General features: G+C 41.9%; 1 pseudogene across 1 annotated transcript in view; it reads right to left on the bottom strand.

Moving 5' to 3' along the window:
- Nucleotides 1-305: 305 nt before the first annotated feature.
- Nucleotides 306-12116, bottom strand: part of LOC143766467 (uncharacterized) — a 67643-nt pseudogene continuing 55832 nt past the window's right edge. Inside the window, exon 8 of the transcript XR_013213569.1 lies at nucleotides 306-1644. The product of XR_013213569.1 is annotated as an uncharacterized LOC143766467 (transcript). The remainder of the gene's footprint in view (nucleotides 1645-12116) is intronic.

Genomic DNA, 12116 nt, shown 5'->3' on the forward strand with positions numbered 1-12116 from the left:
GTTCGCTCATCCCTAGCAATTATCCTTTCTCATTTAATTATACGACTGTTATGTTTTTGTGCAATTTGTCAATAACATATGTAGTGTCTCCCAGTCTGAGTTATTTTTAATGGTCAACAAAATACGATTTTCTAGTAATTTATTTTTCACACTCTACTGTAGGTATGATAATGGTTTCTGTTTGTGTGGGATTTTTGTTGTGTAAAAGTAATGTCCACTACTTGGACAAAGCCTTCTCATTGGAAAAGGAAAGATTGATCCAGCTTCTACTCTACAAATTCACGACATGTTTAAAATGATGAATTCTTTATTTTTTTAAAGTTAAAATATAGTCATATCAAAAAGTCTTTTTTTTTCATTTCTTGGTTGAAACCTGTAGGAAAATGTATTTAAAGATCATAGGGAAAAGACTCATAGAATACCAAATGCACTTAGAAAGCAAGTGCGTTCTTAAACTTGGTTCACTGTCTCCACTTTTGGACATATCAAACAATAAGAGTAAGTCAGACAGCAGCGGTGGCCCTAGCTTCATCTTGATGTTCAATACATCCAAAGGCAGGAACAGTGAAGACAGCGCAGATTTTATAACAACCTCACATGAGCCCCCGGAACGTGAGTGCAAAAACTATTGGAACGAAACTGGCACGGAAAGTGAGTATGAATATTTTTTTTTTAAATAGACCAAAATGAAGAATGACAAGGGGTTGTCCTAGTAATAGACCACCCCTTTAAGAAATACATTTTTATGTTAAAACATTTCCAACAGTCTGAACATGAAAAGGTTTCACCCCCTTTGTGACTTTTCTGATGTTAAAGAGTTATTTTAGTATAAAACATTTCCTATATTATGAACATGAAAAAGGCTTCTCTGTGTGAATTTTTTGGTGACTAAGAAGGTATGATTTCCTTACAAAACATTTCCCACATTCTGAACATGAAAAAGGTTTCTCCCCTGTGTGGGTTCTTTGGTGAGTATCAAGATTTGATTTCTGGTTAAAACATTTCCCACATTCTGGACAGGAAAAAGGTTTCTCCCCTCAGTGAGTTCTCTGGTGCCTATCCAAATCTAATTTCTCCTTAAAACCTTTCCCACATTCTGAACATGAAAAAGGTTTCTCCCCTGTGTGGGTTCTTTGGTGTATAACAAGTTTGGATTTCTGTTTAAAACATTTCCCACATTCTGAACAGGAAAAAGGCTTCTCCCCTGTGTGAGTTCTCTGGTGCGTAACCAAAGATGATTTCTCGTTAAAACATTTCCCACATTCTGAACATGAAAAAGGTTTCTCCCCTGTGTGGGTTCTTTGGTGAGTAACAAGATTTGATTTCTGGTTAAAACATTTCCCACATTCTGGACAGGAAAAAGGCTTCTCCCCTGTGTGAGTTCTCTGGTGCGTAACCAAAGATGATTTCTCGTTAAAACATTTTCCACATTCTGAACATGAAAAAGGTTTCTCCCCTGTGTGGGTTCTTTGGTGAGTAACAAGACTTGATTTCTGGTTAAAACATTTCCCACATTCTAAACAGGAAAAAGGCTTCTCCCCTGTGTGAGTTCTCTGGTGCTTATCCAAAGCTGATTTCTCATTAAAACATTTCCCACATTCTGAACATGAAAAAGGTTTCTCCCCTGTGTGGGTTCTTTGGTGAATAACAAGATTGCATTTCACTTTAAAACATTTCCCACATTCTGAACAGGAAAAAGGTTTCTCCCCTATGTGGGTTCTTTGTTGTCTAACAAGACTGCATTTCCCGCTAAAATAATTCCCACATTCTGGACAGGAAAAAGGCATCTCCCCTGAGTGAGCTCTCTGGTGCCTATCCAAATCTGATTTCTCCTTAAAACCTTTCCCACATTCTGAACATGAAAAAGGTTTCTCCCCTGTGTGGGTTCTTTGGTGTATAACAAGATGTGATTTGTGTTTAAAACATTTTCCACACTTGGAACAAGAAAATCTTTTCTCCACTGTGTGAATTTTTGGATTTTTAAGAAAAGACTTTTCAATAAGAAAACTGTTTCCATATTCTGAACATGAAAATGTCTTCTTTGATTTAGGAGTATTACTGTTTTTAATACTTATTTTGTGACTCTGATTTTCCTTAGTTGTCACTAATGAATCAGAAGACACGACCTGTTTCAAAGGATCAGATGAGATATATTTGCTGCGAAGGGATGATGGTATATCTGGAGTAATGGCATTAACTTCAATTGTATCCAGTGGGACCTCAAAATCATCTGATTTAAAAATTGAAGATGTGAGCTGTTCCTTTGATCTCTGGGTACAGTCATCTGCAAGATATAAACCAATTATTTTTTTTTTATATAATATCCTTGAATGTCATTTAATATTTCTACTTAAACTGTCTGCAAAAATTGCAATTTATGTAAAAATATTGAATTCTTCACCAAGACAATGACAGTTCATAGTCTAATAGAGAATCTCATATGATGAACCTGTGGAGTGTGGTATTTAACTGTTTGTTCATTCTGCCTACAAAATATGGAATAAAAAGCCACAATGAAACATTAGGTTGACGAACATAATACCAATAAAAACTTCTATTCATCTAACAAAAAACAAGTCCCCACTCAGGTCCTCCAACAGAGGTTTCCACATTATTAGTGGCTCAAAGGCTTTTGAAAAGCAACATGGCTTCCATTAACCAATCCAGCAATAACCACTCTGCCAAAGTCAAATTTTCCCCTCGTTTCTGAGCTTTTCAGTTTGCCCAAACCACATGTATTTGGCATTACTATAGTGAGAAGAACCCACTTAATTTATGGTGTGTGTGTCTCCTGGAGCAGAATCAGGGCACTATGTGTTGGGTAATAAAATGGCATATTTGCAATTTTTTTCTCCCACATCCACTGTGTGCTAATTTCTAAAAGGGCCTATAGAATCAAAAATAGTCACTACTCCAATAGATTAGTTCTCTGAGGGTTATAATTTCCAAAATGGAGTCATTTGATGGGGATTTCTTCAGCTCTGATTTTCTGAAATTTTGTCATATTAGGGCTTCTGCAGATGGTGTGTCACATCTCTTCTGTCATCTGCTCCTATGACGTCACCAGGCATGTCCTTAATCATATGGCAGAGGGCGCTGGTAATGGAGTAGGCATTGGAACCAAAAGCTTTGGACAACATAAGCTAAGATTAGGGTGCCTGAGACAAGTAGTACCATCCAGTCTGGCAGTATGGGTGTATGTGCTGTCCAGCTGAAGTAATCTTCTCCCTGATTCAGCCAATTGGATAGCACCATATTCTTCAAAAACTCGAAGCATATTGAAGGAAGCTGCCAGATACAGCCTTGCTCTCCTCTCGTTCAGTCCTCTATGCTCAGCTCATGACTTGTGTATTTGTTTCCTGTTGTGATCCCGGCCTGTTTGCTGACTACCCTTACATCTTCTGATTTTGTATTTTCTCTGCCTTACTGGTTCTGACCCAGCTACCTGACTATTGTTCTTCCCATTTCACACCACAGAACAGAAGGCAACACTGTGGCCCAAGCCTAGGGGTCTCTGTGTAAGCCCAGATCCATGTAGAGGTGTTAAATGGTGATGCCCAAGACAATCCCAAGGATCAGGAAAATGGAGTAGATGGCGCCAAGCCTGTTCATGGTGGCCATATTTTGAGCTGCCAGGTGGCCACAAACACTGCTCCTAATATATCTTGTCTGCAATCTATTCCAGTAAGATCTGGATTCAAATAGCTACATATAGCTCCCTCCCTTCTCAACCCTGAAATGTGCCAAGACAGTAATGTACAACCCTTTATAGGGTATTGTCGGATACAAGAGAAGTTGTAAAATACTTTGTGAGGTCCATCTGTTTGGTATTACCTTTTGTGAAAGTGAAACAAATGAGGCTTCTATTTTGTGAAGAATTCTAAAAATTAACACCATATAAAGATTTAAAAAAATGGGCCCTGATTAGGAACACAAAACTGGCTGCAGGAACTGGTTATCAGAGTCTTTTTTGAACTAACGACTGTAGTCAAAAACTGTGACTATAGACAGTACCCCATCTACTGAAATTATCAAACTCAACAATCTTCATCAGTAAAAAATGAGTAACTAGTGGTGAAACCTCTCTGGAGTAGTTACAGTATGGGGCTTGGTGTTTCTTGACAATCTAAATTATCGTAAAGGCCAATATTTTCTGTCAGATCAGTTTCAAAAAGAAATATTAGGTAGTCATTGATAAGAGTAGAGAATGTATTAGTGCTCCCCATTTCAGTAGAGATTGTCCAGTATCTGAATTCCTTAGAATTGAAAACATAATGGAATTTATGACGTAGAGTGAATCCATGAAACCAGGGCTTGAGCCAAGCCAACATTTTCTGCAGTCATAAATAAATGTATACTACAGCCATCACCCATGCACAGCTTAGGCTACGTTCACATTAGTGTTGTGCGGTGCTGCGTTGGCGACGACACGCACAACGCAAATGTAAACGCATGCACAACGCAGCATTTTTTGACGCATGCGTTCATTTTTGCATGCTTTTTGGCACAGAAAAAAATGCATCATGCAGCGTCCTCTGCGCCCTGACAGTTGCGCCAAAGTGACGCATGCATCACAAAACGCAAGAGCAGCGCATGTCCATTCGCCCCCCATGCAATAGGGGCCCATGACGCATACGTCACCGCGGCTGCGCCCGACGCAACGCTAATGTGAACGTAGCCTTAGAGATATATCCTGGGACAAGTCTAATGCTTTTTATGCAGTTTATCATAATCCTCCTTGAAGTTAGTCGGTTTTAAAAGAAATTGAAAAGTCAGGACAAAGGGAAACTCTGTTGTTATTGTACAGAAATTCACACTTGGCCTCACTGCACATTTACCATTGTCATTCATAAAAACGAAGTTTGGGCAGAAAGACTGGACCTGGTCTTGTAGGGACTATATGGGCATGTTCAGCAGCACAGTAAGGGGAGATGGTAGATTCATCCAATAAGATATCAGGGATCTAGTATGCCAACAGCATCATTACCCTCCGCTTCGTCTTACAGGCCCATCATAATTTTTTATTCAAGTGATTTTCTACATCATTTGGCTTTCTAGTTTACAGATCTCGGTAGGTAACGGTCAGCGTCTTCTAATCCCGGGGGGTAGATGGATACTCAAGGTTGTAAGTTCTATAGAAAAGGATTTAAAGGGAATCTGTCACCCCAAAATTCGCCTATAAGCTAAGGCCACCGGAATCAGGGGCTTATCTACAGCAATCTGTAATGCCGTAGATAAACCCCCGATGTCACCTGAAAGATAAGAAACACAGGTTATATTATACTCACCCAGGGGTGGGCCCGGTGCGGTCCAGTCTGATGGACAGCATGGTCCAGGTCCAGCGCCTTCGATCTTCATACGATGATGTCCTCTTCTTTGCTTCCTGCCGCGGCTCCTGCGCAGGTGTTCTTTATCTGCCCTGTTGAGGGCAGAGCAAAGTACTGAGTGCGCAGGTGCCGAAAAAGATCAGAGAGGCCCGGCGCCTACGCACTGCAGTACTTTACGCTGCCCTCAACAGGGTAGATAAAGTACGCTTACGCAGGAGTCGTGGCAGGAAGCAAAGAAGAGCACGTCATCATTTGAAGATAGGAGGTGCTGGACTCGGACCGCGATGCCCACCGGATCGGACCACATCGGGACTGCCCTTGAGTGAGTATAATATAACCTGTTTTTCTTATCTTTCAGGTGATATCGGGGGCTTATCTACAGCATTACAGAATTCTGCAGATAAGCCCCTGATGCTGGTGGCCTTAGCTTATAGGCGAATTTTGGGGTGACAGATTCCCTTTAACAATTTCACAAAGTAATTTCAACATTTCCATATGGATCAGAATGTTGTGGTCTAGAGGCAAAATGGTGATCACACGATTGGGATACGACTGGAAAAGACTAGCCGGTGACTAGAAAGAATCTTTGACTTCTCTGCATTTAGTGATCACTACTAGAGATGAGCGAATTTGTTCGGAAAACGATCACCAAACATAAATTCGGCACGGGTATGGCACATTAGAATTCGTGATCGGAAACCCAAGCAAAATTTTATAATAGATAAAAATCGGTAACATTCGGTAAAAGTGCGGGAAAATATTTTCAGCACTTTAGCAATAATAATGGTGGTGCATCATGAGCGTTTGGCACGTGTTTGATGGGTGGAGGGGGTTTGCAGAGCTCAGAAGCGCGGCGGTTCTTGTAAGCACAGCAGTCTTTTTTTTTCTTCCTAAATTTATGTGTGCACAATGCAGCTAGCCAACAAGTGCGCAGGAAACACCCACAATGTCCTGACACCACGACTTGTGTCATTGGCTGCTCAAATCACATGTCCCTCTCCATATAAACAGCAGACATCTTTTTTAGCGCCATTTTGACACTAACAGTGCAGAGATGCTGCTCCTGACACTGCCACTGTTAACATCAAGATTTCAGCTAGTTAGGCGATTGTATATTACTCAGATAGTGTAGCTAGACAGTGTTCAGTTTGGCTGTAAAATTAACCTTCAGGAATTTTTTTGGGGGAACATTACTGAGGTTCACAAAGTCAGCAGGGCACATGTCCTACAAGTGTGTTGTTCATGGAGCACAAAAGAATCAGTGCATAAGTATAGCATTCTAAATAACGCATATACTCGAGTATAAGCTGACCTGAGTATAAGCCGAGACCCCTAATTTTGTCACAAAAAACTGGGTAAACTTAATGACTCGAGTATAAGCCTAGGGTGGAAAATGCAGCAGCTGCCGGTAAATGTCAAAAATAAAAATAGATACCAATAAAAGTAAAATTAATTGAGACATCAGTAGGTTAAGTGTTTTTGAATATTCATATTGAATCGGGAGCCCCATATAATGCTCCATACAGTTCATGATGGGCCCCATAAGATGCTCCATAGAGATATTTGCCCCATATAATGCTGCACATAGCTCTATAAGATGCTTCATAGAGATATTTGGCCCATATAATGCTGCACAAATGCTGATTATGGCCCCATAAGATGCCCCATAGAGATATTTGCCCCATATAATGCTGCACATAGCTCTATAAGATGCTTCATAGAGATATTTGGCCCATATAATGCTGCACAAATGCTGATTATGGCCCCATAAGATGCTCCATAGAGATATTTGCCCCATATAATGCTGCACAAATGCTGATTATGGCCCCCATAAGATGCTCCATAGAGATATTTGCCCCGTATAATGCTCCACAAATGCTGATTATGGCCCCATAAGATGCTCCATAGACACATTTGCCCCGTATAATGCTCCACAAATGCTGATTATGGCCCCATAAGATGCTCCATAGACTCATTTGCCCCGTGTAATGCTCCACAAATGCTGATTATGGCCCCATAAGATGCTCCATAGACACATTTGCCCCGTATAATGCTCCACAAATGCTGATTATGGCCCCATAAGATGCTCCATAGACACATTTGCCCCATGTAATGCTCCACAAATGCTGATTATGGCCCCATAAGATGCTCCATAGACACATTTGCCTCGTATAATGCTGCACAAATGCTGATTATGGCCCCATAAGATGCTCCATAGAGATATTTGCCCCATATAATGCTGCAAAAATGTTGATTATGGCCCCATAAGATACTCCATAGAGATATTTGCCCCATACAATGCTGCACAAATGATTATGGCCCCATAAGATGGTCCATAGACTATTATACCCCATATGCTGTTGCTGTGATTAAAAAAAAAAAAATGACATACTCACCTCTCGTCGCTCAGGCCCCCGGCACTTGCTATATATTCACCTGTCCGCGTTCCACCGTCGGTGCCGCTCCGTCTTCCGCGTCTTCTTGCACTGAGTGTTCAGGCAGAGGGAGGCGGGCACACTAATCGTGTCATCGCGCCTTCTGACCTGAGCATCACTGCAGAGGACGCAGAAGACAGCGGCGTTGACGGGTGAATATTGCGCACTGCCCCCCGTCATAATCACCTGCTCCCGGCGGTCCCTGCACGTCCCTGGTTCTCCGGGTGCCAGCTTCTTCCTGTATTTTGAGCGGTCACATGGTACCGCTCACTAAAGTAATGAATATGGGGCTCCACCCCTATGGGAGTGGAGTCAGGTCCATATTAAAAAAATAATAATTTGTCCGTTGCAAAAAGTTAGACAACCCGTATCACATTTTGTCATTTGTTTGGGTTCAAATTAAGCTGTCGAGGCCTGATCCAGAGGCCAGAAACAAAATTCTTCTGTTATTAACATCATACAGTATGGGTTCTGACTTTAAAATTGTTTGCAGCATAACTTCTTTGTCAAACAGGCCTCATCCATGCTCACTTCTTTTTTCTGTAACTAACACGATACAGCACGACATATTTCAACTTTGAATTTACTGTCCCTGAAATTCAGCTGTTTGCAGAGGTCGTGCAGAGTTCAAAATCTAATTTTTGTTGCTAATACTGTGCTCCTACCACAATATCTGAGCAACATTACTGGGAAATAACGAGGCCATGTTGGAAGGGGAATTAGGCTTGGGATTCAAGGTGTATGTTGGGTAGGTGGTAATGTTTGTGAAGGCACTAGTGAAGCAACGTCATGTCCTATGCAAAGACAACTGACAACTTATGTTACTGGACAGACTACACCACTACCTTATCAATGATGCACAGAAAGAGCATGTACTCGAGTGGATGGCAAGTGCAGCTTCAAGTGGCCTCTCCTCCTCTTCCTCCACCTCAACATCACACCCAGTACAGTCCACAGATGTGGGAACCAAATTCCCCTTCCTTCCCCCCGGGTCCCAACTATCCAACTGTTCAACTGACTATACAGAACCACAGGTGGGTGAGTCTGAAGAGCTGTTCACACATTCTATGCCATGTTTATCAGAAGTGTACTCAAAAGCTTTGCAGAGTCAAGAGGAGGAAGTCTGCACCAATGCCCACATTTTTTTTAACTTGGATATGGGGCAGGAAGAATTTGGGACCGAACAGCATCCTGACTCTCGTCATCAGACGTTAACCCCGGGGGGAGGTGATCCTGATGTGACTCAGATATCTGAGGCTCATGTGGAGTGTACTGTGTTGTCAGGGCAAGAAGAAGAGGAAGGTGACTCCAATGGTGAGGAATGTGATAACACAGAGAATGATGATGAGGTGTTAGATCCCAGTTGGTGTGAACATAGAGGCACACAGCTGAGTAGGTCATCTGAGGAGGAAGATGATGAGGTTGCATTGCACCGTACGTGGCAGACACGTAGTGAGGCAGCCGCGACACATGATGCCTCTTCAGCCACAACTGTGCCTCTGACCGGCAGCGTCTGTGGGTCTGTAGCTCGCAGGGGGGGCAAGGGTTGCCTAGCCTGGACCTTTTTTGACACTGCAAAGGATGAGCCAACTCATGTAATCTGCCAACATTGTAGTAGCAATAATTTAACTACTACATGTATGTACCTTCACAACCACAATCAACATGCTTTACTGTGGGAATCCCAATGCGCAAAAATGAGGACCAGCGGATATCAACCACCGTCAGGTGCCCCATCAATCGCAGCTGCTCTTTCCTCCTCCTCCTCTGCTGCCTTGCCAACTATTAAGACCCACTGTTTTTAACTGATCTCAGAGAGCAATCACACCACAAGTTTCTCAATTGCAAGTTTCTCTTGCAGATATCATAGTGGGTGGCAGAACTTATTGTCTCCCTTTTTGAGCACGTAGGCACTGATCTCTCTACACAAGCAGGTCCCCTGATGATTAGCTTGGAGGAAACGTGTTGGGACTGAGCACAGGGAGAGTGCAGGGCATGCTGTGACAGGGGTAGATGTGGACTGCCCTTGTGAGGGCGGGAGCTCTGGGGATAGCTTACTGATAGCCCCATAGGGAATGACAGGGGATTGTCGTCTCTTCTTTTCAAGTCCCGGATGACTCCATGACCAGATATGTTCCGGTGCTCCTGCTCATTCATGTTGGAATCGGTGAGATTGTTTCTTTTCCTATATAATCATTGGTAACACCGCTTTATATTTTGTTATTCAGTGATTATTGTTTACATACAACCAATTGTATGGAGTTTCGCTCTGCTATTCATGTGAATGTTTTTGACAGTTATTGTTTGAAACATACTCAAGTGCCACTGTAGGCGGAGTTCTTTCGAATCCTAACTAGGGGTTTTTGTAGGTCTCATGGTGGGAACCGTACCCCATGTTTTTATAGCACTTTGGGTGATAGTGTTTTGACTTTTATCTATTTATTATCAGTAAAAGTTATGTTTTATTTCCACCTATGCTGTATTTTCTTACTTTGTTTAGTGGGTTTTTCTGTTGAACTTATAAATTTAAGTACAGAGTGTGCTATTTTCGTTTATAGTGTTGCTAATAATTTTTCAAAAGTAGCACAAAAAAACATTATTTTGGGGACCCAGAGTTTGTAGCGTAAGTAGCGGGTGAACTGTTCCTTAAACACAGGCATTTCAGCGGGGCCCCATCCGACAGATTCATGCAGATTTGTAGATGCCGCAGATACAGATTCTGTATCGTTAGCCGGTACTGCCACCGCTGCTTGAATCCATGGCTTTTTACACACCTTAACAGCCACAGGTAACGACCTCTTTAACCGCTTCTTAACATTAACAGAGTTAGATACACATGCATGAGATATGTCACCCAAATTAGAGGCGCATGAGGGACCGGCACCAGAGGAATTATCAGATACAGTTAGATATGCCGCTGGCGGTTGCATAGTGTGTGCCATACGTATAATGAGTGGTTCTATGGCTGATTGCTTACCATTAGCGAGCTGATCAATAGTGTGATCAAGCTCTTCACGAGTCAGCGGGGCTGTGGCACTCATGGCGCTCGATGTACTTGTTGGTTCTGTAATATGCTTTGTTTTTCGCTTTTGTTTTCGAGGTGCCTCTATCACTTCTGGGTATAGTAGCGTCGGTTCATTCACACGACTGGTCGATGGCTGGTCAGCACTTGAATGGGGTATTTCTGCCGGCATAGGGTTTCCCAGGTCTTGCACCACACAGATCGGTGATACCTGTGGTGTTATAACAGGTCCATTAGCCATCTGTATTGCCGACCACACTGGTAAGGCGTCATTCTCGGAGAGTTGTAGCGGTTGTAGAGGTGCTGGTGACGTTTTTCTCACGACTTTGCGTTTAGCTGCAGGAAAGATTATACATGTGTCAGATATGTGCGAGACCAGGGGCTCATTGGAGGTGCACGTGTATCATTGATTGTACAGAGGCTATGCATGTATATCAAAATATACACTTACGGGCTTGCGATGTGGGTTGGACGATTGCCGTGGTGACTTCTGGAGCTTCTATGAGGTTCTCCATTAGCAGAGGTATATTCTCTTTTGTGAAAATTCTCCTTGGTTTCACTTTACAAGCTATAAACAAAGATATAGGACTTAGTAGAGGCGTATGGGATTTTAAAAGAGCGGTTGTGCAAAAACACATTTTCATACAATTGCTACCTTTTCCTTTCTTGCTCGCAGTCCCTCGTGGGTTTTTAGGGGCTCTAGAAACCAGGTTGTTTCTCGGTGTGGGGGGTTGGTACAGCAGGTTTTCAGCGGTCGTCTGAATGTGTTCCAAGGTATTTGGCTCGAGAATCAGGTCGACATCTGTAAAGAAATAATATATATTTACACGTCTAAATACTTAAAAGATATATATATATATATATATATATATATATATATATATACACACACACAACGCACCTATGATGTCTTGTGCCAAATCCCATACCGCGGCGCCCGCTTCATTAGTGTTACTATACTCAGTTCCAAGTGTATCACACTCCAGAGCAGGCAAACTGTAGTCTGTTAAAACTTCATTGGGGAGGGCTCTCATAAGTTCATCTTAAACAAGAAAGAATAAAACAATATAAAATAATATACAAAACAGCCCTTAATTAGAATGGCACACTAACAGTTGTATTTATATAAAGCTTGAAACATACCTAATGTCGAATCCTCAACTAAGCCGGAAAAATCCAAAAAATTTTGGGACTCCATCTAAAATAAATTAACTGTGTAAATTTTCTGTGCTATCTATATTAATTTTACACCATAAATAAGTTTTATACACAACAACAACTAAATTTGCTGCATAAATATGACTGTGTTAAGCAAAACATAGGTAATAAGTC

The sequence above is a fragment of the Ranitomeya variabilis genome, chromosome 4 (assembly GCF_051348905.1).
Source record: "Ranitomeya variabilis isolate aRanVar5 chromosome 4, aRanVar5.hap1, whole genome shotgun sequence".
In the NCBI taxonomy this organism is placed as follows: Eukaryota; Metazoa; Chordata; class Amphibia; order Anura; family Dendrobatidae; genus Ranitomeya; species Ranitomeya variabilis.